This window comes from Sinohyriopsis cumingii, chromosome 11, assembly GCF_028554795.1.
Source record: "Sinohyriopsis cumingii isolate HCF-2022 chromosome 11, ASM2855479v2, whole genome shotgun sequence".
NCBI lineage: Eukaryota > Metazoa > Mollusca > Bivalvia > Unionida > Unionidae > Sinohyriopsis > Sinohyriopsis cumingii.
Genome location: NC_142971.1, coordinates 16,169,910 through 16,175,700, shown reverse-complemented (window position 1 = coordinate 16,175,700; position 5,791 = coordinate 16,169,910). Strand labels below are relative to the sequence as shown.

At 31.6% G+C, this 5,791-nt stretch overlaps 1 protein-coding gene across 1 annotated transcript in view; it reads left to right on the top strand.

Annotated features, from left to right (window-relative positions):
• The first annotated feature begins 1,185 nt into the window (after window positions 1-1,185).
• LOC149787657 (soluble guanylate cyclase 89Db-like) overlaps window positions 1,186-5,791 on the top strand; it is a 351,631-nt gene continuing 347,025 nt past the window's right edge. Inside the window, exon 1 of the mRNA XM_089973848.1 lies at window positions 1,186-1,330. The gene's annotated coding sequence lies outside the window, so the exon portion shown is untranslated. The remainder of the gene's footprint in view (window positions 1,331-5,791) is intronic.

Genomic DNA, 5,791 nt, shown 5'->3' with positions numbered 1-5,791 from the left:
AGGTGGTAGGAAATTCAAAACTTATTGTCAATTCCACTGGAAGACCACATTTCTAAGGAAAATGCTGCCTAATGTTAATTAGTTTCCAAGGAAAATGCTGCCTAATGCCTGTAGAGTTTCTAAGGAAAATGCCGCCAAACACTCTTAGCACCCCTACAACCTATGATCGGAAGTGATTCATTCTGGCTATTTTAAGATGTCATGATGGATTTTTGCTTCGATTGAAGGTATATTTTGCTTTAAATTACACAATAATCAAACCTTTCAGCTAAATGATTGTATGTACTAAAGACAATGGGTTATTGGCTAATCAGTTATCTTTGGTCACTATATGGCATGTCATTTCTTCAGATGACCAGTCATTGGTTGAGGTGGTTAAAGTTGGTTAAAGTTATCAGCAGCACTTGTGACACTAATTTAACAGTGATACTACTCCTAGAACATTCTGACTTTGGTGAACTAGGAATTTTGTATGGAAGCTCTTCAAAATAACTAGACATTAAATAAATACCTCGAATCAACAGTTCGGTAAAATATGGCAGCTCACATTTCCCACAATGCATCACTTCTGATGATGTTGGTTGTTAGCCCTGTATAGAGTTTCTAAGCAAAATGCAGTCTAATGCCTATTGAGTTTCTAAGGAAAATGCTGCCAAATGCCTATTGAATTTGATGTTTAGTTTGGGAAATAACTTAGGTCAACCTCAGCCTTACATCTGTTTCAAATTTAGTTTGCAATACATAAAAGTCATTTTATATTTAGTTTGGGAAATAACATAGGCCTACCTTAGCCTTACAATATGTTTCAAATTTAGTTTGCAATACATAAAAGTCATTTTATATCCAAGCATCAGACAAAAGTAATTATTGTTGTAACTGATAGAAGTCAATAGTAGGGTAGTGACAGGCCATACATTTTCTAATATTTCTTATTTTCTTGTATGACAGCATTATTGGTATATCTGGAATGGGAAACCATGTTCTGTTAACACCTCAGTAATGTCAGGCTAAAATTATTTGCACATAAAAATATGTGTGTTAAAGATAAGAAATGATTACAAGGGGAAACATGAAAATCTACTTTGCACTCTGAAACTACATTTATAAACAGTTAAGAGATCTATTTAAGAGTCTGCCTGCTTTTCAGAGATACAGTATCTCACACAGGATAAGCATTCACTGGGGTTTTACTTGAGACAAGACCAGTCTAAGCATCTAGATCATATCCAAATTATTTTTCTCACACATTGGAGAATATATTTAGGTATGGATTGTTTAGAGCTTGGCAGAAGGTATATAATACTACTATGAGTGAGAAATTATAATGTAGGTAAGTAAATTAAATTACTAATTACTATACATGCATATGTTTGACCTCAGGATCTGCGAGATTGGACATGTATTGATGTATTGATGTATTGATGTACTGATTCTTATATTAGCAGGCAAGTAGTTTGCTACTTATACTTACATATTAAGAAATTTGGAAGGGCATTGATATATATATATATATATATATATATATATATATATATATATATATATATATATATATATATATATATATATATATATAGATAGATAGATAGATAGATAGATAGATAGATAGATAGATGCACATATATATATATATATAGATACATATATAGATATGTATGTATATATGTATGTATGTATGTATGTATGTATGTATTAGGATTATTTCCTCGAATAACCTTCACATATATTATGCTGTGATATTAGTATCATAATGCCATGTCATAAAAATGGTATGTCACACTATGATATTAGCATCATTATGCAAGGTCACAATATCTGTGTTATTGCAACCTTTTTTATCATTATAAAATGACATAAAAGTTTTATGTCACAGTGTGACGTTAGTGTCATTATACCATATCATAAAAAGTATGTCACGCTCTGACGTTTACATCATTATGTATTTAAAATAGCCATGCTGTAAAATTAGCATCATCATAACACATCATAACCATTGTATGCCACACAATCATTAAAATCGTTATTCCACATCATACAAATTATATGTCACACTCTGACATTAGCATCATTAAACAATGTCATAACAAGTGTAGGTTACACTGTGACATAACACATAGCATTGTCATAGTTTTGCAAAGCTTTTGATGTTTTCGGCTGAATCTCAAAGTTGTTCTCATTTAAAATTAAATGTATGAAACTATTGGAAACATGACAGCAAGAGGGGGGTGGGGATGAGCTTTCCCCAGGTGCCTGTCAAGGAGTGATGCATTTGGAAGCTTTTATTCATTTTGCAGCTGAACTTTTCATTGCATTTCACCTTCATCTTAGTGTGATGGGGGCAATTCTTCCCCAAAACTTCTGTTTAGGAGGGTGGTGGTAACTGACATAAAACTGTTCTGTGACAAAGTAGGAATGACACTGAAGAAAATTGCCCCCTAGGTACCTCATACTTCATGCTGCGACTGAGGAATACTTTTTACCACTTGATTCCAACAACTCAAAATATATAACAATATTCAGTTCACATCATACATTTCATTAAAAAAAATGCATGATTAAGATCATCTGTTTATTAGAGCTAGACTAGTACTATGTTTTTTGGAGCTAGACTAGTATTATGTTTATTGGAGCTAGACTAGTACTATGTCTATTTAGTAATAACCACATGCTTTATATTTTCTGATAATAGGCCCACCCTTGCTTTTTGACAAATATTATGAGGCTGTTCCCCTGGTCTTATGGGAGAAATATTATAGTTAGGTTAATCCAATACGGTTCACACAGACTTCATTTACTGTCAACCTTAAGGAGGAACTGAACTTTATTTCGATGACTTTATGCCTTTTTTTAAATTTGTCTATAACCTTTTATATTGGTTAGAAAATGTTAGAAACAAAGGACAAGGCTGTTTTCAGTGTGACTTGCCCCTTGTTACATGTTTAGGCTCTAATAAACAGTAACAAAGAAAAAGTGAAGACAACAAGCTTTGGAAAATTTAACAAATAATTTATTTCCCTGGAAAAACAATGTAAAATTGAAGAAAAGAACTTACAGTTTTAAAAATCAAATCCAAGAATAATCCAAGAATTAACAATTATTAGTCCTAGTAATAAAATGTTCATCTGAATTTGAGTCTGAGTCCCGATGAAAATCCAAAATGGAAGGCGATGACATATACTGTAGCCTGTATAGCACTGATGTGTCTGAAGTTCCCTGTGAACCACAGAAGATACTATTCCAGTGTTTGAATTTCCAAATAAAATTTAAAGAAATGTCTTTGTCCAAGAATTCTGTATGAGCACTCAAATATTTCCAGGAAAATGAATTAATATTTCAGAATCCAAAAAGTTTGAAGAAAATTAAAAATATAACTCAACTGGTCACAACAGAACAAACAAAACACCTTTCATCCCAGTGTTTAGAAGCCAGACTGAATAATTTCTCTATAGACAAAGGTTATACAGTAACGTGAGATGCAAAACAGATTCCCAGATGAGGGTCAAACCTCCAGAATTTTGAAAACATCGTAAAAGCTATTTAAGTCTAAAGTCACCTAGTCCCAGTCAGCCTCGATTTCACTATTAACATTCACACATTAAGAATCAACTAAAAAAAGAAGTTGTTTACTTGATTCTCAATCAAGGTCAGGAACTAGGTCAGCTTTTAGATACAAAGTTCAGTGTTTACGACAAAACAGTCAGATCAAATTAATTTCTGAAATATATCAAATTCCAGTACACAAAATTACATTACTTTAACATGTAATAAAATAAAATTAAAAAAATTTAAAACTTACAAACAGACAATTAAATTTAATGAAATATACATAACACCCTATAGAGGTAAGTTTCCAAACCCTTAAATGAAATTTCAGAATACAAAATATTGTGATATACAGATTAGCTCAGAATCTCTTGATAAGCCTCATAAACTGAAAATTTCAGATGACAAAATTCTGCTTTGGTGAACCTCTTGTTCAGATTAGTCAGAAGCATGATTAGATGTATGACAGAGGTCTTGAATTCAAAAGAGATGGCAGATATTATTTTTCTCTTTCATTACATTGCTTCCCAGTTAGTCAAGCTGAGACTATGGTAAGCTGTTTGAAATAAACAAATCACATAAGGTTGTCAGTATAATGTATATTGGAATTTTATAGTTATAAAATAGGAAACAATATAACAGCATTTTGTCTTTCAAATAATGCAATACACTATAATCTGTCTTGAAAGACCAGCTATTCTGCTTAAGAAAACCATGGCCTGTCAAGACAGGTGGTTTCTCATAATAGGCCATAACACTGTACAATTATGCAATCAACCTGTGAAATCTTAACCTGGTCTCTCAAGACAAGTGGTCTCTCATAACAGTGGTATTTTAAGACACTTTATGCTGTATATATAGGAAGCCCCAGCTGCCCAAGTGGTCAAATTTAGGTGCTTGCCATTACAGATCCGTATTGCTCACACATTAAGTTATCTGATGGAGTTTGAGTCTTGGCTCTCCATGCCTGGGTGTGTAATAAAGTGTACCAGTAGCTTCCAGTGGGTCTGTGGTTCTTCTTGGAGTCTTCCCAGGTTCATCCTTCACCAAATATTCTGGCAGGCATGTACATCATATATATCATGTGCTGAAAAATGGTAAATTAACAAAACAAAACAAAACCTGTATATATATATATATATATATATATATATATATATATATATATATATATATATATATATATATATATATATATATAGTCTTAAAACAGGTGATCCTGTGTTTAGGTAGCAGATATATAAATAGATGATTCAGTACATCAGCTTCTTTGAGCTTTCAGGTAATGAGATTAGTCCAGAATGATTTCTAATTAAAGTATAACTATTCACTTGTTTAGGATGACTACTGCCAACTTCTCCAAAAGGTTAAAAATAGAGAAAATTATGGGCCCAAAAATTTGGGCAAAAATGTATTTGGACAGTTTTTTAATTATTTTATTTTCGCAATAACTTTTTACTTAATATCATTTCTTTCTTGATGTGCACTTTAACTTTGAAAAACATCCTCTGAGCATCTTTTATATTATTACAGTACTCTGATATACATCCACTGGTCATCTTCAATACTCTTACAGTACTCTGATAAACATCCACTAAGTATCTTAAATATTATTTCAGTACTGTGATAAACATCCATTGATTATATTAAATATTATTACAGTACTCTGCTAAACATCCACTAAGTATCTTAAATAATATTACAGTACTCTGATAAACATTCATTGAATATCTTAAATACTGTTACAGTACTCTGGTAAACATCCACTAAATATCTTAAATATTATTACAGTACTCTGATAAACATCCACTGAGCATCTTCAATACTCTTACAGTACTCTGATGAACATCCACTGAGTATCTTAAATACTATTACAGTACTCTGATAAACATCCACTAAGTATCTTAAATAATATTACAGTACTCTGATAAACATCCACTAAGTATCTTAAATAATATTGCAGTACTCTGATAAACATCCAATAAATATCTTAAATAATATTACAGTACTCTGATAAACATTCATTGAGTATCTTAAATACTATTACAGTACTCTCATAAACATCCACTAAATATCTTGAATACTATTACAGTACTCTGGTAAACATCCAATGAGCATCTTAAATACTATTAGAGTACCCTGATAAACATTCATTCAGTATCTTAAATACTGTTACAGTACTCTGGTAAACATTCAGTAATTATCTTAAATATTGTTACAGTACTCTGAGAAACACCCACTGAGTATC